Source organism: Pteropus medius, unplaced genomic scaffold (genome assembly GCF_902729225.1).
Source record: "Pteropus medius unplaced genomic scaffold, Ma_sr-lr_union100, whole genome shotgun sequence".
NCBI classification, from domain to species: Eukaryota; Metazoa; Chordata; class Mammalia; order Chiroptera; family Pteropodidae; genus Pteropus; species Pteropus medius.
Window position 1 is genome coordinate 3,308,686 of NW_024340698.1, and position 23,703 is coordinate 3,332,388.

Here is a 23,703-nt window from a genome sequence, read left to right on the forward strand (position 1 = left end):
ATGATGTTGCGGCCAAATTAAACTGTCTTTTGATGAGCTCGAGTGCAGCTTGTGACTAACTAGGAAGAGAAGGATTTAACCAGTGAATATTTTAAATGAAACAAGATGTGCCAGGACTCACATCTCGATCAGTTAGAAGAGCCTTCTCCTACTTCTTTTCACTCTATCTTCTTTTCTCTTTTTACTGCTTCTGGAGTCACTGGCACAGACATGTTATGTGGAATGTGAGGTAGCACAAAGCCACAATGACATATACATGCTTTATTTTTTCTTTTGAGAAATGGTTTTGATAGATCAGCCCACATACCGATATTTGCTTTATGATTCTTGCCAAAAGGTAAGTTAATATGGGCCGCTAATGTATTTGAGTGAATTTTCATCCATGTCACTGTAGGTGGAAGGAGGTCAGTGGGTAATAGAACCCCATATGATCACAGAACACTAGCGGGAAGAGGAAATAAGAGAACTCTCCTTACCTGAAAATAAGGGTAGTATTTCCTGACTAATGAAGTAAAATGTGTTTGCTACTTAGATACTTTTTGGCAGGGGGCAGGGGATGTGGAGAAGCAGAGGTGAGTTTGATGGCATTGGACTCTCTCAGTTATATAACTTTAAAGCAACTATACTGTAATGTATAGTTTTCAAGTCACTATCACTAGGACCAAGGGATTTCTGGCTGTCGACAGAGCACGTAAGGTGGGATTTCCTGAGCTCTCGAAGTATCCCAAGGACTTGGGGCAACCGAAGATTTGGATCAGAGATCAGCTTTCAAAACCTGAAATAAGAACATGAAGGAAATAGTGATAATGAGTCATGCAGGGCACTTCCGGCATGCCATGTGAAGAAGAATGGTGTTGATGAGCACATTTTCCAGGAAGACCTGGGTATAATACTTGAGAGTGACTCTATAGTATACTTGCGAGGATACCTCAGTCCTCTGAGATTTGATGCTCTAGAAATGGAAAAAAAATGATAGAGAAAACAGGCTTTCTATAGCAATTTAGCCCAAGAAAGGTCTTAAGATCAAAGGCTGAAAAAATTTCAGGCAAGAAAGTTTCTGTGAGTAGCTATAACATCATTTTGTGAGCCTAACTAGAAATCCTGTACTAACATTTATATGCATGGAGAAAGAGGCAAAATTTAGTGCAAAAGTAACAGCTGGAATCAATCTGTAAGTAATCTGTAAAGGCTGCCTAGGTGTTTCAGTCCCTCGGACATGGTGGCCAGAAGCACATTGCATTAAAGACAAAATGAGTGAGGCTAAATAAAAATTTTCAATGAAGCCAGTTATAGACATTTTCAAGAAATTCCAGATGGCATTCTGGAATAAATACCATTTGTCAATTTATTACTATGTGAGCAGTGTGGCCATCCTTCCCCGCTGCCCATGGGTCATTTCCCCCTATTTTGGTAAGGCCAGAGAGGGTTTCTCAGCCTCCTTTCTTTCTTTTTTCTCATCTCCACTTGAGCCAGGTCTTCGCTTGGCTGGCTTGCACAGTGGTGCCTGAGGAGAATCACCTAGTGTTTAGAAATGCCATTGGTGCTGCCCAATGTCATCACTCCCTGAAAGCCTTTGCCCTAGGCTGAGGAAGGACCCCACTGATGTGTACCAGTAGTGTTTTACATCTTGCCAATCAGAGGCTTCCTATGTCCTGGATAATTGGCATGCTCACTAGTGCATTTTTCTCTCTTTCTGGTCTGGACTGTGTGGGCCAAACTCACATGAATAGAATAGCTGAGTCCTTGCAGGATGTTGAAATCTCTGAGGGTCACGAAGGGACTTCAGGACTGATACTACTTCTTTACAAAGAGGTTCATAAACCATATGGCCTTTACCCATCAAGTCCACTGATTCTCATATAAGAAGAGGGATACTACAAGCATCTAATGGGTAGAGGTCAGGGATGCTACTAAATATCCTATAGTGCGTAGAACAGCCTCTTAAAACAAGTAAGTATCTAGCCTCACATGCTAAAAGTGCCAGTGTTCAGAAACCCTAGCCTAGTCCAAATCACTTATTTTAAAGATGAGAAAACTGAGGCTCAGGGATGTGACATAGCATTCCAAAGGTCACCCAGAAAGTCAGCAGTGACTCAGATTGGGGATTCTGGTTCACCAGAATTCATTTCTCAACAGTTTCTTCGCTGTCATGGACAGATAGTGTTTCCTCCATGGCAGGTGCCAGGTAATTTACTGAGCTCTTCCTATGTATTTTCTCTTCTTAGCATACACCTTTAAGGTAGGCATGGCTCTTCCTAGAAGGGCCTCAATTTATGCATGTGCAAAGCCTTGAAGGCCAATAGGAAAGTAAAGGTGATACCAGAAGAGACATGGTTCTTGTCTTCCAGGAGCTTACATTCAGGTTGTGAAGGAAAGACATATATATGAAAATAATTATCAATCTAACTTTTCAGTAAAAGCCTGTGATATAAACAAAAAGCTGTCCCAAGACAAGACCAGATAAATTTCCTAAAATGTTATATGGAGAATAAGAGTTAGAATGAGCCACTTACTTTAGCTTTGAGAGAAGGCTGCATGAACAGGAGGGCATCCTTCATTTGGTTAATGAGAATTCTTTGAGTGTGTTATTATGAGCAAGGCACAGTGCTGGACCCCACATATTAAATGATAAATGGGACAAATAATATATTTGTTTCAGAGAGCTTGTATTTTTGTGGGGAGATTCAGAGACAAATACAGATACTCGTATATAAAATAATAACAGGTTGTGACAAGTACAAAACTACCTAAGGTGGCTGAAAAGCCATCTTTGAGCAAGTAGCATTTAAGTAGAGCCCTGAAGGATGTAAAGGGGGAAACCATATGGAACAGCACTTGCAGGGTCTTTAGTCAGGAAAAAGCCTGGCATATTCCAGACACTAATGGAAACTAGTGTGAGCAAGACCTGCAATGGAAATAAGGAGGCAGGGGGCTACTATGGAAGGGAGTTAGCATTTTGTTCTTTCATGAGAAGATCATAACAGCGTGAATGAACAGAATTTGAAAGGAAGACCTAAGAATGGAGGGGATTGCAAATGAGAAGGTAACTGAAATTCCTAGAACTATTTTAAAGCTGTTTCTATCTTGGCTAAATGAAATGACCGTTAGTATTGATCGATTTCATTCAGTGCAATGTTTACTTAGGTTACTCATTTACATTTAAACCTGACATCTTGATAGTGTCCACTGTGGCAGTAAAGCTTGAATATCACATACAGATAAGTAGGTGGATAGTTAGCTAGGAGGTAAAATGGAGGTCTTGAGTTTACTCCTCCTGTGGTTGAAAGAACTTTTCAGCACGACAGGTCTTCAGTGACATGGACGAGTAATCTCTAATTACTCCATGTTTTTTCCTCATTATATGAGGTCCTTTGATAATCTCTACATTTTGCTATATTTTCTGTTTCACAGGTGATTTTAACTATTTGCTTGTTGGAATTACTAACATATGTCTAATAACTTTGGTTGGTAGTCCCATGGCTGTATGTGATTTTCATTGCTCTGGTGATCTCAGATTTACTTTGATTCAAATCATGTATTATTAAGTATGTTGAGTCATCTTCTTGATGAGTTAATTTTAAAGCAAAAAAAAAAAAACACAGCATCATCAAATAATTGAAGGCTTGTTAACTACTTCCAGCTTGAAGTCAGCAAACCTTGTAAATTACAGCGTCCTGGTGAGGTGAAGGTGCCTTTGTTTAGTAAGTCTCTAAATAGTTTCCTAGAGACTTACTTTTCTATCTTTGAATAAAGAAAGAAAAATTTGTTGAAGACAGGGGTAATCTTTGAAACTAAAATATACCGAAGAACCCAATCCCTCTTTAATATATCAATCTTTGTACAAAGCAGACTTACTGTAGACTTAGTGGTAAACACCCTGGAATCCTGGCTTCTAGGCTGGGCTTTTCTAATAACTGTGACTTATCAAGTCACTTTCTCTCTCTGAGCTTTATTTTCCTTATGTTTTAAGACAGACGGGTTGCATTATATTCTTTCTAAACAAATTTCATTTGGAATGACATGGAGGATTACATTGTAGTGTTTGTGATACTAGTAAATATTTGGGTAGCTGTTTCATGTAGCCAATGCTATATTTATCGATAAAAGTTATAAAGTAAAACAAGAATTGAATTTTCTAAACCTAGGAAGGATAAGTGATAGCTAACTTCTTTAATTTAAAAAAATATATCTATTTAAAAGGTCTGTCTATTACACTGGAATTATTTAAGTTTATCGATGATTAAGTTTAGCTATAGGTTGGTTATTTCCTTATCTCTAGTTTGAAATAGGAATACTGTATTTCTGTGAATGGGAGTGGCTTAGGCCAGGTCATCAGGCCGTCTTCCCTTACCATGATTGCCTCCCACTCCTGACCTTGTCCTTGATCTTGGTGATTGCTGAGAAGCCTGGAGGAGAGTGGGGATGGTTTAATGGCAGTCTAGCACTCCTATTGGGAAACCAATTCCAGATGCCCAACTAATGCTTAATAGGCTACCTTTTATACCGGGAACTAGCTCTTTCATAAATTGTGCTTGTAACTATCATCCCACCAATAAAGTCACTTATTTTTGTCACCTCCATGTCTGACTATGCTACCCGTCAGTGTCTGCATGTCCATGGATGTGTGGATTTGCATATTTGTACTTATCTCTTCCAATTCTCTACTACTCTTGTGGGACTTTGGAATCCTGAGTAGGTGGGTTGCGTGATCAAGGACAAGGGCACTGGCTATGTGGGCACAATTTCCTGGCAAAGTCTTACTCCTTGGCAGCTGTTGTTATGGGGCTCAGCAGCCTTTCTCAGAGCATGGGGCCACACAGTCCCAAAATCAACAATGAGCCATATACCATGTTATCTGCCTTGAAGAGTCAAGTTGAACCTCTGAAACTGGAGGAGGTTTTATATAAATTCATTGTCTACCTAATCACTGGAGTCTTCGGTCTATCTCAAAGATTGGTTAAATCTATTGTTGGGAAGGGCAGCAGGAATCACTGAATAAATGTGAACAAATTGTTGGAATGAACAGAAGGAGGAGTGGTTTTCAGTGGATAGAAGTTGTGTGTAAGAAGGGAATGCACTAGAAAGGAGAAAATGGCAGAAAAGATTGGACTAAGTCAGGGCAAGAAGAATCCCATTCTTTTTTCCTGTTTTGATGAGCTGACTTCTTTGCAAGTCTACTCTCCCTTTTCTAGAGCTAGTGCCCCTTGGAAGTATTGTATCCTTATCCCTTTTATATAGCAGAACTAAGATGCCTACTTGCTTTAATGCTGGGATGCTGTGGGAGGTCTCCTGTCACTCTTGCTACTGTCAATTGCATATATAGCCACTGTCTTACTTGAGAGTATCCTGGAAATAAATGGATTTGATGTAATAGTTTTATTGTTTTATTAAAAATATTCTCAAGTTCAGAAATTTTATAGACCTGAGTGAGATGTGGCCTATACAACATCACTTCTGGTTAAAAAGTCCAAAATGTTTCTAGCTCTTGTGTCAGTCAACATGACACCAAGCTACTCAAGAGATTGACCATTCTCTTTTTTTCCTGCTCTGCTCGAATTGACTAGTGTTTGTGGCATTGGGTAGAGAGAGCCTGAGACCGAAAGCTGAGCCATTAACTCCCAGATGCTCATGATTTCCAAGGAAATATTCTGTGCCTGTGGTTATTACTCAGATGGCTCCTTAAATGCTCTAATCTTGGCACCTTTTGTACTTGCTAAATTCACTTTGAAGAAAGAATCTGTGTGTGTGTGTGTGTGTGTGTGTGAGAGGTGTTGATTGAGAAAGGATTTTGTGGAAAGCAATTATCTTGCACTTTTGTGACCTTCATGCTTTTTCCATCATGATGTTTTGGGCTGGTTCTTGTATCAGTCAGCATGTTGCATTCACTAGAATTTTGTTGTATGTTACAGATAACCAGTTGTATCTAATTAAATAATAATGATGGCAGTGTGAGGCTTTTTCTGGGAATTAATGACCATCTGGGACAGGCTGATGGCTGGAGAGTCAGCCAAAGCCTTTTAGCTTCAGTCTGCCATTAATCTCCAGAAATGCCCATTTACGAAGTCATTCTTGGTATTGAAAAATGAAAATGGAGGACAGTTTACTGCTGTTTATCACTTACTTCTGAATAACAAGTTCCCTCCATATTACCAAAAAGTTATTTTTTTTTTATTTTCCATCCTCCAATTGTCCTTTAATCTAAAAATATGGTTCTTATATATAACAGTGCATGAAAATGGAATTTCTCAGCTTCTATAGAATCATGGGGTTTTTTTTAAGAGTTCCAAGTTTGGAAAGTTTTCTTTAAATATTTTGGATGGTAGACCAGAATTTGTCTTCAGCTGTGATGCTGGAATTTGATAAGTGTCTATATTATCATAACTATCTGCTTATGGCAGGAAATGGTTGCAAATGTTTTTGAATAGCAGCTGTTGCTAGCAAAGATGTGCATTCAATGAGATTCTAAGAAGTTATAGTCACATTCCTAGTAGATGAAGGGAACTCTCTGCCAGGAAAAGCTGTGGTGGTGTGTCTATATAATATTTTTGATTACTGCTGCTGAACACTGGAGGAAAATAGAGAACTGATTAAAATATTCATCACTTTCTTGCATAATTTAATGACATATAAAGGAAGACAACAATTCCACATACAGGCTATCTATCTAGAACTTGTTTGAAACTCATAATACTAATTTAAAAATTATGTTGGTTTTATACCATTTTTACCCTAACATGAAAGTTCTTAAAGCCTGTTAAGATCCCAGCCAATGATCTGGAGAAGTTTTGCCAAATACAGAAGCTTCAGATCCTATTTAATTTTGACCATAAGCTGTTTATATTTTCCAAACATCACAGCATTATTCTCCCCATAAGAAGTTTGCTGGTGCTATCAGTCTTCCTAAATGCATGTTAAGTGTATGCATTTGGGGGAGTAGAATGAGTCAGCACGTCACTAATCACAGCTTTGGAGGCAGTGACTCACTCCTGGCAAAATGGAATGGCCTCATTGGGAAGGGTGTGAAAGAGAAAAAATCCATCCTGGGGTCAATTTCCTGCTTTTGCAAATGCAGATCGAATTTGCACCCCATTTGGTGGGTGATTATCAGGCTAAAGAAAGTTGCAGTGGACCCTGTAAAAGCAGACACCTGTTCTTGCAGGGAGAAAACACTAGAAATTCTCAATGTTGTTTAGGAAATCCAGAAAGGGCCTAGAAAGGAAACGTGGGCTGAGAGGCGCTCTGTGTCTATTATATCTAAGGCCAAAATTAATGAACCAGGCCTTGCTCTTCCACAGTTCAACAAGGTAGGTCTTTGAAACAAGTGTTGATTATAGGCTCTCAAATGGAATTTCTTGTCTTCATTAAGAGGTTTTCAATACCTGAGGAATATTTGCAACAGCCCCAGTTCTGTTTGGAAATCAAAGAGTAAAGAGCAATACCCTTGATTCTTCCGTCAGAATCAGTATATACTGCATGGGAGTCAAGTTCTTACCAGAAGCAGATCAAAGAAAAAAAACATAAAACTAAAACACTAATAATTGGTGGACATTAGCCAATTTCACCTGTAAATATTTATATTGTATCTCCAACTGAAATGTGTGAGCTCTGCATGGTGTTTATTTAGATACAACATGGTTATTGGTATTAAAATATTTCACTGCATCCAGACACAGTTTAACACTGTTAAATTCTCACTGTACTAGAAATAGAGGTATATATAGTTGAGTTAGCTATTTCCAGGCCTTTAGTATTTTAAATGAAGTCTCTAAAAATAAAACTGTCAAGCTTTTAAATACTTTTCTTAGAAACGTTTTGGGGGAATGTTGTTTCTTTAGTCTTCCGTGGGAGTAGATTTGATTTAGACGTTCGCTGCTTTCATGAAGCTCTAACTTGAGTTCATTTTGTTATGTGGTGACCACAGTTCTGGATGACGCCCCCCCTGGCACACAGGAATACATTATGTTACGGCAAGATTCCATCCAATCTGCGGAATTAAAGAAAAAAGAGTCCCCTTTTCGTGCTAAGTGTCACGAAATCTTCTGCTGCCCGCTGAAGCAAGTACACCACAAAGAAAACACAGAGCCCGAAGGTTTGTGCACGACAGATGCGTGTTTTGCTTGTTTTCTCTCATTCTTCTTTCTTTCTCTTTCTTTTTGACTGTGCATTGCCCTCTGGTGTGCTGTGTGTTGTTCGGCCCCTGACGTAGTTAGGAGGCCCCCTAGCTCGCTGGTGAATGTGTTATGCAGTCTCAGATGGGACACTGTATAATACAGTCATCTCTGGCACAGCACGTAGCATCCTCCTGCTTCTCACAGCTGAAACATTTTCAGCTGGTGGCATTACACTTCCCTGTTTGGGCTGCTAAAGTTGCTTGCTCCTGTAGCCAACATCTGGCCCAGTCTGTAGCCATCACCTGGCATTCCTGAAGCAGCAGTCGGCTGAGGAATGGCACTTCAAAAATGAAATAATGAGAAGATTGTTCCAAATTCTCCGACTCCCTTCCACCCATAAAGCTTCTGCATTGCGCTCGAAGAATGCTCATGATCTACTTTGTCCGCTGAAGCAAGCCCAGACTCCCCATGTAATGCACGCCCCGTTGCTCTTTGCCATAGTGAAATGCATGCCTCAAGGAAACTATGAGTAGCTTGTTTTTCTTTTCAGCTCAAGCACAGGTTTGGAAAACTACTTGCTGTTACTCCAACTGAGGTCAATAAGGAGTTCATCGAAATCCATGTACAAATCTATCTCAAAAGTACTTCGTCTATCTAGAAAGAGCATTCATGGTTTACAGTGTTTTTGCATATATCAAACGGGAACATTTGTCACATCAGAAAATGTGGTAAACTTTTTTGTCAGCTGTGTACATTTCAGTTTCCAAAATGACGTTTGAGATGTGTAGTGTGTATGCTAATTAAACAGTTATTGTAGAACAGCCTGTTCCCCCATATCAAATACTGTTGAAGCAGTTTAACAATGAAGGACATTGAAAGTGACAAAATTCACCTGTCATTTGGCAGTCGGTGTACATGTTTGCATAAATGGTTCTGATACGATTTCTAAAAGCCACCTTCTTCCTTTTTCATGTTGCCCTTTTGTAACATTATGGGTATCTTCATTACAACTGTCTTCGTCACCTGGAAAAGACTGCCATGTGCTGCTGTTTAAAGTTTGGTGTGTGAGGAAATTACTCCAAATTGACTCTAGTCCACAATTTTGGAAGCAAGTTTTTATATCTTAAAGTCTCCTCTTTTCTTTCCTTCCAAATAGAGTTTTCAATGCTCATTGGCAGAAAATGATAAGTGTACTTTTTTTTTTATGTTTAATCCTATTTCAGCAACAGAATAGAACATTTCTATTTTTGTAACCCATACTTTGGTATCCAAGCTATCCACTTTGGGTATGGGTAGTGATGTTGATACTTACTCATTCAGAGATGTAATTGGTAATCCTTTACAGTGAGAAAATAAATCTTTCGGTGGTTTAGTAGAGAAGATACTAACTTGATTTTGTGCTCTAATGAAACAAACAAAAAAATTAACCAGTGACAATTATTTCACTATATATAATGCATTCCAATATGTTCTGCTTTCTCTTCTCTAAAATTGTGCATGTGTTTGCAAGGACAAAAACAGTATTTGAATTATAGATATGTACTTTCTATTATATAATTATATAACAGATTATAAACTATACTGTTCTTATTATGATAATATATTATAAATTATATACTATACTGTTTTTCTACTTGCACATGAGTCTGAAAAACAAAATTTGGTTTGAGTAAGAAAAATAAGCCATTTAAAAAGCATCTAGTTAAATTTAGTCAAGCAATTGGTTAGAAACTTCAAATTGTTTTAACAATGCTCAGATTTTTAAAAAAATGTTGAATAACTAAATTTAAGACCCCCATCCCTTTTCTTATTACATATAATTTTGGTGGGATCTATTAATTTTCAAAATATTATCTGGAGTGTATTTTGAATATTATTATGAATGTTTTCAGATGTGAAGAATTCTTTAGAGAATGGGTGACAGTTAAACTCTCTTATATAAGGTTTGGATAGTTTTTAATCTGTCTTTTCACCTACAAGTTGAGTAGCTGCCTAATGTGGTTGTCATCCTTTCACTTGTAATACTTTGATGATGGGCATTGCCTTCTTTCAGATTGAAGATTTCCCTTAGTCTTGCTCTCCTGCAAATTCCTCTGGAATAGCAAAGTTAACTTTCTCCTTACTCCTATGAAGTATTTGTAAATAATATTAGATTCATTAGAGGTTTTCTGGGATGACATTTTAATACTATTTGCAATTTTACTGTACTCCATTCAAACAAAGGCCCAGAACCTAATGATGAAGTGAGATTTTAAAATGAAACCACTTGATCTCTATACAAATGAACAGGGTCCAGAAGACCTTAGATGAGGGTGAAAGAAAATGTGCTGTAGAAGACACCTTGGATAAATAAGGAAACATTGCTAAGAAATTAACATACTTACTTCATGTAGGATACCGAACCTGGGCATTGCCAGGAAATGAAGTAACCGTGGGTTTGTAAGGGTTTAGTGGTCATTCTGGTGACCTGGAGGATTTTTTCAAGACTGGTTTTTAATATTGTAAGATATAGTCTTCAGTTCTCTCTTACAGTTGCTGTAACGTTTTATTATAATTAGTACAAATGGATCGAATCTTAGTTCTACACCATGTTCATGCCTTGAAACAATTTATTCTCGTGTCAACCATTTTGGAGAGAGAGTTCCTCTCCTGGTCTCTGTACTAAAGCATGAGACCTTAACTGATCTTGACTGTGGATACCCACCAATTCCACTGCAGGTGAAGGCAATGGGCTTCACCATCATTGGAAGTGTGCATGCCGAAATGCCAGTATGACCTCTTCTAATGAGGTTGTTTTTATACAGCCCTTATGTGAAAAATGGAAAACATTTAAATTTGGGGGGAAATAAAAGTTTGAGTTGCATCAGTCTTAGAAATTAGGTCAAACAGGTTTATTTGTATTGTGATAAAGCTGGAATTAATTTTCTTCTTTCTTATTGAGTTGATAAATCTACCAACTATTTTTGCATTGTTATAGACAAAGTCTTGGTGTTTCTTTTGTTTGGTGATGTTTTTGTAAGAGCCAGGTTATTTCTACAGTTTATGACCACCTGAGATTTGGTACAGATAACTTATTTACAATTGTTTGCAGTCATCTATATTTTTAAGGACATTTTTGTGTTGTGTCCAGGGCCCTTGGAATCCATGTAAACACTACATAGAAGGAGTGAAATATCTCACTGGGTTTTCAGGATACACTAAGGCCAAATCACACTTTGCCAAAAACAGGTTTCTATTTCTGAGCAGCCAATTCCAAAATAAATTCTTTAATCTGTTCCAAAGACTTGTGATTTTCAGTGATGTGATTATTTTCATAAAAACCACTTATGATGTAATCTTATGTGAGTACAGGAATTTGGCTGAAGAAGTACATACAAATATCTGAGTCTAATTTGGCCCAGTATCAACAACGTTCTTTGTTATAAGAAAGCCACATGGAGCATGGAGATCATTACCAAAATCTTTTTCTTACTGTTCCAGGAGCCTTTTGCCAAGAGAAAGTATAATTTTCATAGCTTTATTCTTGTGTTCCTTTTTTTTCATTGTCATGTGTGCCAAAATTAAATCACTGATTTAGAGTAAATTCTCAAAGCCAATCTATTACCAGCATAGTTGCTGCTTCCTAAACACCAGTCATTGGGCTTTTACTGATGTTTGAAGATTGTGCAAAAGAATCACACCAAGATACACATGCTTACATGTAGTTACTACTGAAAATCAGCAGAGAAAAATAAATCATGAATTCCTGGCATTTGCTTTTAGTATTGAAAATCCTGATTGCAATAGTAAATTTGAAGGAGTTAAGACAAAATAGGAAAGTATTACAGAGCTCAGGGGTTTGTCACCATCTTTTAATTACGCATTTGGCTTCTTTCCTACAGTTCTGTTTTCACGTGATTTAAAACACACACACATACACACACACAAACACTCACATTTGCACACACATTTCATCTCCCTTAGGACATCTATAACCTTTTTATTCAGAGAGGCATCCAACCATAGTGATTTTGGTTGGAGAAGAGAATCGGTGATCCAAACTGGTGATGAAGTACGGCAGCTTTCACCAACCAAAAGAAAGCAAATTTCTGTGCCAGATGTTAAGGGGGCATATTTGTAACTAGCACAATGACTGTTACTCTGAGAATATATTGGTTTCTTTATCCTAGAAAGAGAATATGTCACCATGAATATCAATCTTGCCTACATGGTAGGAGAGGAAGAAGGTAGAAGAATGTTAAGGAACATGTTGAGGAAAATGTTTGTATTTTCATCCTTACCTTTTCTTCAACTCTCTTGTCTCCTGTTGTGTGTCTTCCTCGTTTTAATATGCCTTTTGAGAAAAATGGGTCTAATCCTATTTGAATGAATAGTCAGTGTGATAAAACTGAGCAGCCTCTGATACTTTACACCTTAAAATATCTTGACTTTCAGAAAGAAAGGATATAACTGAGTTCCATATCTGTCCCTTTGAGGACAACAATTGAGGGACTATTCCTATTTCATTAGGAAAATGTAGGGCCATATGTTTGGGTGACTCTGAGGAGATAAAAGACTTTACGTTTAACCTTTTAATTCAAAATCACTGTGACTTAAGGTCACACTGCCTTGATTTATGACCTTAAGGATAACAAAGTAACACCAGAGAGTTTTCTTTGCTTTTTAAAGCAAATGGCAGCTTAATTGCCGAGTCACAAGAAAGATAAAAAAATTGGTCCATAGCAAAATTAAATTAAAGCCAGAAATCTGAAGGCCTTGGTGCTTAGCAATGAGTAAACACTATCCTCTCTACATATAGTGTTCAAATATGTTTCTCTTGGTTGCATGTCAGCTACTTCTTAGAAGCCAACTTGTTATGTTCTAATAACATTAGAAAACTAGTAATAGCACTGAAGTACATTCTCCTCTCCTATTCCCCCACGTTATGGCAGCAAATGCAAAATTAAGTCATATTTTGGGGGTAGAGTCTACTCTCTGGGAAACTAATAATTTGATCAAGGAAGTATACTTACCAGCCAATAATTCGATTTCAGGCTACGATGGACATTTATTATTCTTTTATTAGATATATGCCTCTCAACTCAGTCTTTCTCAGACTGGCTTTTACAGTCGAAACTAACAACCATTCATTCTTCGATATTCACTTTTTAAAGCAACAAGCCTCTCTTTTCCCCTTGAGCCTAGGTGTTCTCATCGAGGTGGTGGGGATGTTTTCCTGAGAAGTGGTCTTTCTTTTACAACTCTCGTGACTGAGGTTTCCCTCAGTTAATGTTGGAGGCAGATATTTCTCCTGTGTGAAGCCAATGTTAATGAGCTGTTTCAAGTATTTGTGTTTAAAATAACACTGCTTTGGGAATGTGCTCTGAAAGGTCTACTGGATGAATGACAGAATATTGGTGGTGATTTTGATTTAAAGAAAAAAAGTCAAAATTTAAGTGATGATACTTGACAAAATATCTGAAAATGATCCATCCATCCATCCATATGGTGCTGCCCCTTTAAAGCTGTTGCATTAGGGATTGCATTGCCAACATTGCTCCTGAGGGTCTGTTATTTCAGCAACTCCTCTTGTTTGTTGTTGTTGTTGTTGTTGTTTGTTTGTTTGTTTTGCCTTCATAGCCAGTTGATAAAATCACTTCAGAAAATCTGCCACCCAGCATGGTTTGACCCAGGTAGACTATGTATCATGTTTAAAAGGTATAGTCTGAATGACTTTTAGCTGTTTCTTCAAATCAAGCCCAACAGTACTGCATGGAGGTCTGCCTTGGTTAAGGAGATACACCAGGATGTACTGCTGCTGTGGCTCCAATTTTCACTGTCTTTTGTTTTAGATGATAACTCACTTGCCTGGAGGAAGAGAATGCAGTCTCTTTCACATGTTCTTAAATAATTATCAGATCAGTATTTTCCAAATTATGTTTCATGAAACACTGATCATATGGCTTTGTGTAAAGACAGATTCTGTGTTCAAATACATGTTTCCCAAATTCCAGCAAGTCCCAATGAATAAGAGTGTATTTAAGGTTTCGAGGAGTCTTATAGATTAGGAATCTGTCTTTGGGCACTTCAATGGCAGACATCTTCCAGCTACCAGACTCTTTTTATTCATAGCACCTATTAACATCCTGCAAGTATGCTTTGGAAATGCCATGCTGGCTCCACTGAGCAGCATATTCCCATCAAAGCTGGGCTTTGGCAAGTAACACACTTTTGAAAATGAATGCTGTTCCCTTTCCCTCTGACCCTCATTCATTGTCTTTAGGGAAGTGATACTCAAACTGTGGTCCGCGGATGAGTACTGGGTCTGAAATTGTTTGTTACCAGGCCGAGATGAGATAAGAAGGTTGAGCGAGAACATAAGTCAATGCACTGCTTCCTTCATCAAGAAAGTATTGCTGTCTTGCTGAGAAACATGTCAGCTGAACTAAATTAAAAATGTACTTAGGAATGTAGTTCACAGATCAGTACTAAGTCTGTGGACCATACCTTGAGTGGCAATGTTGGGTACTTAGATGATTCTCAAACTTGGCTGAACATTGGTATCACCTGAGGATCTTTTAAATAATATTGATGCCTGAGCCTAACATCAGACCCCAACCAACTAGCTCACCAATAACTCATCCAAAAAAAAAAAAGCCTGCAAAGACTCTTGTTGCAGAGGCTCAACAAAAACTTAATTTAAAAAAAAAAAAAAACAGCTTTCCAGGTGATTCTAATGTGCTAATATGGTTGGAATCTTTGTCTTAGAAAAATATCACCTTGGCATAAGGGCTGTTGTGTGATGTCAGCTGTCAATTCAGAAATCTTATCATGCTGATTGCATGTGCCTCTTCAGGAGGTGCCTTGTGATTAAGGGGCATTTCTGTACAGGCAGTTATGAGCCTTTAGACGTGTGGCCATGTGGAGTATCCACATCTTTCCTAAACACACCACACACACACACACACACACACACACACACACACACTTTTTTGAGAAGTTCTTTTGCTTCTTTGCCATTCTGCGTTTTTAGAAAATAATCAGATTTCTTTATAGGAGCATGGTGATCTGCCACCTTGTGACCAACATCCTTTCTTGCAAGCAATTGTTGCAAACTTGTTCTGCTCTAAACTATGATTCAGCTTGAAAATGTAGATGGAAGAGTATCTAGGGACCATGTGTGAGTGTAAAAGAAAGTGGAGAAGGGAAGAGCATATTCATTTGCCAGGAAAGTACTACTACTTCTTTACTTGATTGCTACTGCTCTAGGATGAGGTTGCAAAAGTTGACTCAAGCTGCTCATGACCTGAGTGTCTGTCTGCAAGTTACACCAGAGGCTGTCATCATTGAGGCATTGTCCTCTTATCACATAGACAATACCAGTTACTTCAGCATGAAATTATTGCAGCAACATGTATGTGAAAACTGACTTGCACATGATGAAGAGGCTTTAATTGCTATCTATGTTTATAAGTAATTCCTAGCCTTATATATTACACTGATTCATGTTTCCATTTGTTATACTCTATAACATTTGTTAGTGTGCTTAAGAATATGCAGCTTGAATAATGCCCTGAGAAAAGTGTGGAACAAGAGATGTAACATCCTGCGTTTTATCAACACTTATCCTTGTCTTGCTTCACAGCCAATATCTACACTCACTCCAACACATCAAAATCACATGTCCACTTCCACCCATGTGCTAGCATATTTCTAGTTAGGAGCCCAGCTATTTTAAGATATATATTCTCAGAACAGCTTCAGGTCAACCTTCAAGCATGTCTCGCTTTGGAAGCAACAAGTGTACATTGGCTGAAAGACCAGATCCACACAGAGGAAGGCAAAGAGTTCCACTGGATTGACTACTTCTACACACAGTGAGAGCACTGTGCAGAGTCCCTTCGAGGCATGATCACCAAAATGCTGTAAAGTAGAGGCTGTTGCCAACATTTCACACACGAGCAAACTAAGTTACAGAAAGGTTAAGTCACTTCCTTGATAAATGACATGATTCGATTTGAACCTGATTTTTCTGGCCTCTGAAGCCCATGCTCTTTTCCCTCCATAGTTGCTCCACATGCTCAGCTTTCCCCCTCTTTCCCTAAACATAGGTTTGTTGTTTAAAAGCAATTTTAGTGCAGAAAAGACATCTTAGGTTTAAAGGGATAAAATGCTGTTCACACTCCATTCTCAGCTTTGCTATGACAAGAAGTTGTCATTAGCAGAAGGGGCTCAGGAGCTACTTGCTAATTCTGTGGGAGTTAGGAGGAGTACAGCACTCAAAAGAAGTCAGTGAAATGACTCTTATCCTCAAGGAAGTAATGACTTTGTCCAGGACACACAAAGAAAGAGTAGAATGATTAGCGAATAGCTAAATTCAATTCAAATGTAATAGAACTATCCCTGAATTAAAAAACAAAAACAAAAACAAAAAACAGGTAACTTGCCTCTTCTCCTTTCTTTAGGCCAGGAGATGCTCTTCACCTATAATGGTTGAAATGAGGAAAGATCATTTCTAATTATAAAAAAGCTGATTCTATTGCTTCATTTTTTCTCAGCTCAATAAAATTGCCACCATTGATAAGAATGTTAAGACTTGTTCTTAGCACTTCCCCAGTTTCATGGGATTAAGTATTACCTACAGGTCTGGATGTTAGCAATGAATTCTCTTTTATCACCTATTGGAACACTACTCTCCAGCCTGAGGTAAATAATAAAAACAATAATTGGCAATTATCCAGAATTTACTGTGTGCCAAGTACTGTATCTAACATTATCTTAATTCTCACAACACTCCTTAATGGTAACTAAGTACTTTTCTTCCTCCTCATTTTATGGATGAGGAAATGTAGACTCAGAGAAGTGAAATAATTTATCCAAAGTCACGTGACTGAGAAACGATAGAGCCAATACTCAAATGCAGCCTGTCTCACTCTAAATTCCATGGTCTCTCCATTACAAGAGACTGTATCTAATAACAAGGCCAGCTCTAGAAAGAGCTCCCATTTTGTTCTCCAGTGACTCCAGTGTCATCTTTTTGAGATGTATCACCTGGTATACTAAGTAGACAGAGGTAGAGAGACCTTTGTGCCTGCTCTCAGAAAAACAGTATATTCAAAAGTTGGCCTGTTCTTCAGAGAAAAGAGAAACAGCCAGATTTAACTTTAATATGTGTAAAGGGAAAATTCTCATCAAATATGATTTGGTCAAAATTCTTTACAATCTGCAGTATCAGAATTGGAATTTATTCACTGTGCTGGTATACGTTTATTTACCTTCAGGCTAATTCTTAATCACCTCAGGCCAACTGACCTTCTACCTCAAAACTCGGTCTCACAAAATAGTTGCTGACCTAAGTAACTGAATGATGAAACCTTCATTGCATAGTGAGAACTTACTTAAGGCACATGAAGAGAATGTCCTGCCAAATTGGATTGGGTCACTGTCAATATATTGTTCTATGTGACTTTCACAAGGAGTAAGATTGCATGAAATGGTCCATTTCCCTCCAGAAGCATGAAGGAGGTCTCAGGGATTTGTGTGAGTGTGATGTATCCTGTGCAGTATATTCTATGCACTATGCTTTAGTTGGATGCTTAGCTGTCAATTTTTAGCATCTTTTATGTGCCAGGCGCCTCAGGTTTATTATTGCTAATCTTCCTAACCTATGAGGTAGGTGTCATCAATCTTGAAGGACACGATGGGGAAACTGAAATGTAGAGGTGTGAAATAAGTTGTTCAAAGTCATATAGCTAATAAATATCTTAATTGGCATTTGAAGCTAAGTTTATACAGTTCCTGAGACTGGCCTTTTTTACCACACTGTACTGGCTCGTTCTTATACCCTAACCTCTAACTCCCCACTTCAGGTGCAAGACATGTGAAAAGAGCTTGGCACCATCTTATCCACTGCCGATAAGAGATAGCTTAAGTTCTCGGCAGAGTACACTTAACCAGTGCATCCATTGAGAGATTTTTCTTGTGTTTCCCCACATCCTGGTTTGAATGTTGGTACAAGCAGTAGAGAAGGGTTAAACAAAGCACCATACCTGAGATTTCTCACATTTTCCCCTTTTTTGTTTCTTATATAAATGTCTACCAAGTGCAGGTCATTTTTCCTGCAGTACTTGATTAAATGAACTAATGCTTCAAACTCATAGTTTTCCCCATGGAACCACTAGACTTTAAAGCAGCCTTAAAAACTGTGGTACATATATGCAATGGAATATCACTCAGCCATAAAAAGAGATGAAATACTACTATTTGTGCCAACATGGATGGACTTGGAGATAAGTATGCTAAGCGAAATAAGCCAGACAGAAAAAGTTGAAAGCCACGTGATATCACTTATTTGTGGGATATAAACCTAAAAGCAACAAATGAACAAGACAAACAGAGAATCATGGTCATGGACAATAGACTAGTGGTTACCAGAGGGTAGAAGGAGCAGGGGGAGGAGGGAGGTAGAAGGGGTAAAAGGGGGTCAAATATGTGGTGATAGAAAGAAATCTAACTATGTGAGATGAACACACAATGCAATATATATATGCATGCCTTACTGTGAAATTGTACACCTGAAACTTACTGAATTTTGTTAACCAATGCCACCATAATAATAAAATAATAATAAAATCTATTACTAAGAAAAATAAATAAATAAAGCAGCCTTAACTGCTTCTGCTATGATCTGCCTCTCCAAGAAGAGGGAAGGGTGATGCACAGTTCCGGGAGTGCCATGTTTCTGAGGTGGGGTTCCCACAGATACAGAATGCCTGTTTTTAGGCCCTCCCAGTGAGAGTTCAGATGCTCCATTCTTGGTCTGGATTTTTGTGCCCACCTTGGAGTGCAGTGATCTCATGCAGTAAAGGTGAATCCCCTTTTATGGTAGTCTGTCCGAAATTCGGGGAGATTATAGGGACAAACATGGCCACATTGGGGTTGTTTGCTCTTTCTGTTCCTCTCTCTTAGTATGGGCATAGGTGACTTCTCCTAGATTATGTGCAAGCCCTTGACTGAGGACCTCATTCGGGCAGGAGCTGTCTCAGTACAATTCTACCAGAGACCTGCCATCCTCCCCATGGTAGCTCTGATGACTGCCCAATCCAAAAACACAGAACACTGGGACAAGTGAAATGTGGTCACTAATTGGCATTCATAGAAGTTGTAAACATACATACACGCAAACAGGGACACAAACGTACACACAGAAATGCACACACAGTACTAGTTAAAATATTTTATTGAAAAACACAAGCAGAGAAGTAGTAGAACTCACATGGTCCCTTTCTAGGATACATCCAGCCCAGTAATACTCAGCCTAATCGCAGCCCTCTCTAGGATAATGTGGACTCAAGCAGGCCATTCACACAATAAGGACATTTGTCTAGCAGGCTGCCTTATCCCGTGAACAAAATCAACTTCTTTTCATGCAACAAGGAAGGAACAAAGGGCATTTCAAAAAGTAGGGTTTATAGCTGCTTCCAGCCAGAAACTTTTCCCTTTTGTTCCTTCTTCAGCCATTTTCCCATTGTAGTGACTTGATTTTTCTCTGAGAAGGTAGCATTTTGGATCCATGTTAGAAAGATTCATGATCTGATTCATTAAATTTCGAATTGACATGCATGGTTAGCTGTTCATTTAGTGGATAATTGGTTGAATATACTCAGGATATTTACTGTAGGAAGGAAAAGAAATCCCTAAAGCAAATCAGAATAATTTGAGAGCCTTTTATTTTAGTGCAGCTTTTTCTTTGGAAGCAGTTATTTCTGTCTTAAAAGAGATCTAGTTCCCTTTCCAATTAGGACCCCATTTAAACATATATCCTTCATTTCATCTCTACTCAATAGAGATTTATTAAATAGATACCACAGGCATCACACAGTGCCTGTCGACAATAAATAATAAATATTTATCATTACGGTTGACTTCAAAAAACAAATTTTGATCATCGGAGTTTGGCCATTTGCTGAACTTGTAGGCAGCACGTGACTGACAGTGCTTCCAATCACCATTAACAGAATTAATGTGTTTCTCAATAGATATTCACTGTCTTGTACAAGCCAGGCATTGTGCTGGTTCTTAGGCACAGTGCTGATAAGAGGCACTATCTCTGCCCAGAGGAGGAAAGACTGGCAGGAAAGGCAGACTTTAAACTAGTCTGTCACTTGGCTCTTGTATTTTCAGTCACTGTAAAACACAGTGACTTAAAACAGGAACAAATTTATTCTTTCTAGTAGTCTATAGGTTAGCTAGTTCTGCTACAGGCAGTCTATGATTAGCAGACATTTGATTCTGTCTAAAATGTCCCCGGAGATATTTGGTCCATGTCATTTGGTCCTGTGTAAAATGTCTACGGAGACATTCGATCCATGCCAAAAGGCCCTTGAGATTTGGTCCTTTCCCAAAACATCCATGGAGGCATTTGATCCATGCTGAAAGGTCCTTAAAATGTGAAAAGATGAATAGCAGTCGGTGAGCCAGGGTGGTTTGGACTGTTCTAGGATGGGCTTGTCTAGGACAACTCAGCTCTCCTCTGTGGTTCTCCAACTGAAGTCCAGTGGACCCATTTTTATATTTTATTCTGTTTATTCATTTAACAGTTATTGAGCTACTTTTCTGTGTGTAAGATACTACATGGTCCTGCCTTCACATTGCTCAGGAATAAGTTCTAGGTTGGTGGCAGACATTCAACACTTATCAGCCTGTGGACGGTATTAAAAACATGCGAGCAGAGATCACCTAAGGAGGGAGGGTGGTAGAGACTTGAGCCCTGAGGTACGCCAATATTTTAAGGTGATCTAGAAGAGAAAGGACTCCTCAGAAGTAAAAGAAGGAAGAACTAAGGCAACGAGGTGCTCAGGAAGCCAAAGAGGACTGACCTCTAGGAAGTAAGGATAAATCAGTAGAGCAGAATGCAGTAAGGAGGTACAAATTTAATTAAAGGCTCTCATATATTTCTTTTAACATCAAGACTTTGAAGCCCAATTTATTTCAGAAGTCGTGTGCTGCATAATGACATTTCCATCAATGATGGAACCTAGTACGTAGCCATCCTAATGTTGTAGCACAACACATTCCTCACATGTCTGTGGTGATGGTGGTGTAAAACCTACTGCGCTGCCAGTCATATAAAAAAAGTGCAGCAATACAGTTATGTATAGTACATAATACTTATAATGATAATAAACTGCTATGTTATAATGATAATAAACTGCTATGTTACTGGGTTCTGTATTTACTGTACCATACTGTTAATCGTTATTTTAGAGTTTAGTTTTCCTACTTATGAAAAAAAAACTTTGCTGTAAAACAGTATACTGTGTTACACAGGCAGCAGCCTCATACATCTTGTGTTTACTGTGTCTCTTGATTGCATCATTTTCTCTTGTGCTTTATCTGATCTCATGTTGTTTTGTACAATAACATGCTGTACAGGCTTGTAGCCTAGGAGCTATAGGCTATACCACATAGCATAGGTGTGTAGCAGGCTAGACCATCTAGGTTTGTTACGTGCATTCTATAATGTTTACACAATGACAAAATTGCCTGATGACACATTTCTCAGAACACATCCCTCTCATTAAGCAACTCATCACTGTACAAAACAAATGCCTTTCCACTTCTCACACCCTTGTAAATAACTGGCATTGAAATGGGTTTGGTTAGAATGCCCCTTGATAGATGGAATGATGAGGGATCACATATTGCCTTACTGCTCTTTCTTTAGCAGTAGGATTTTGTAAAGGTATCATTGATTTTTCTTTTCCATAATGCATCTAATGTTTAAGTCTTTGCCAAGATGAAATTATTCTTTTGTTATTTGTTCTTTTTAATGCAGTTAAGGTTGTTCAACATTTTTTAGTAGCCTAAAAATATTGGACAGCTGGGAATTCAAATTAAAAGTAAATTGGCTTTTGAGTTTAGGATTTTAGAAGTGACATACTTTGGAGTTGTATTAATATGCTGCAATCAAGGATGACATGACATGAGTGTCCAATAAAGCAAGTTTTCTGTTACCTTTAGAAACGTGTGCACTCTTGCTAGACTATGGAAATTGATTCCTTGTCTAACAGTGAAAGTTTCTTATGGAATCAAAGAGCTGGTGTTTAAAAAAGAACAAATACGCAGTTTTGTGGTGAAGAACCGTTGAGTTGACAATATGATGTAGAGTCTACATAATTGAGCTGAGTTTTCATCTGGGACTTGCAAATTTGGATCCTATGGAAATGTTAACTTCCCATGCAAAACTGGATGACAGTTTTCTGTACAAGGTGTCCCCTTGTCCAAAGTCAAGTAATAATTCCTTAGTGGCCTCAATAGAGGAAAGAAGCCTTCTGTTTTCAGGAAAAGACAATAAAAAATTAACTAACTTCTCATGATGTAAATTGGTCCAGCGGGTTCTCGAGAAGATTATTTTTGAAGGAAGCCTTGTACTTGGATCACCTCCTAATTAAGACTACATTAGGCTGCTATCTTCGAAGACCAGAGGCTACAGCTGCTGGACCTTTTTGTTCAGTGCCCTTTTCACCAAGACAGGAAAATGACATTGTAGAAAATACTGCATTCATGAACCTACTCCTAACAATATTCGATTTGTCCTTAACCTATCCAATGCTACTTATTTCATTGAGATTGTGTCTCAATGAAATCTATGCTGAGATAGTTTCCTGTACATTAGATGTAGGTTGGGGTCTCAATAGTGGGACATGGTAGCTAACCAAGGAGACTGTATATTCCTTTAGCTGTGAAACTTACTAGCTTGTCATCTTTTTCTCATCTGGCTGCTGGTCCTGAGAAACGGCTTTGAGGAAGGAGAAATATCTCTGTAGGTAGGAAGAAGAAGGTTAGATTTAAAACACAATCTGAACTTTGTCTTCTCTCCTATTTAGTGCCATTCCTGCTGGCTGTAGAGAGTGGACACTGAAAAAATCAGAAATGGACCCGTGCCCCTAGTAGCAGTATTTATCGTCTTTATGCATTGGTGCCTATTTTGTTTTTCTGTTTGGAAGATCTGAACAAATCAACCAACACATTCCAGTAGTTGGTAACAAATAACATTGAGTTAAAAAATAATACCAAATCAACATGGGAAACACAAGTGAGAACTAAAACCTAATAAGCATATTTGTTAATGCTTCTTTCCTGCTGTAAAAATTGGTTGACATGACTATTTTTTCCTTCAATTAGTTTCAGGCTCTGTGCTGAACTAGAACAGGGTTTCCCAGCCTTGGCATTATTTACCTTTGGGACCAGACAATTCTTTGTTGTAGGGGGCCATCGTGTGCATTGTGAGATGTTGAGCAGCATCCCTAGACTCTATATACCAGATACTAGTAGCAATGCTCCTGCCCATCCCCAAGTTGTGACAACAACAAAAAATGTATTCAGACATTGCCAAACATCCCACAAGGAAAGAAATCATCCTGTTAAGAACCACTTGACTATATAATTTCTATACAAATAAAGAGATGGTCTGAAAATTAATCTTTTATTTAAGAACCAATCAAAATATTCTGTTTAATCCCAACCAATGTCCTCTTTCCTTGGATACAATAGTTTCAACTTAATCCAAATCCTACCTTACCCCTTCTAAATCTTCCCGCATCCCTCCAAA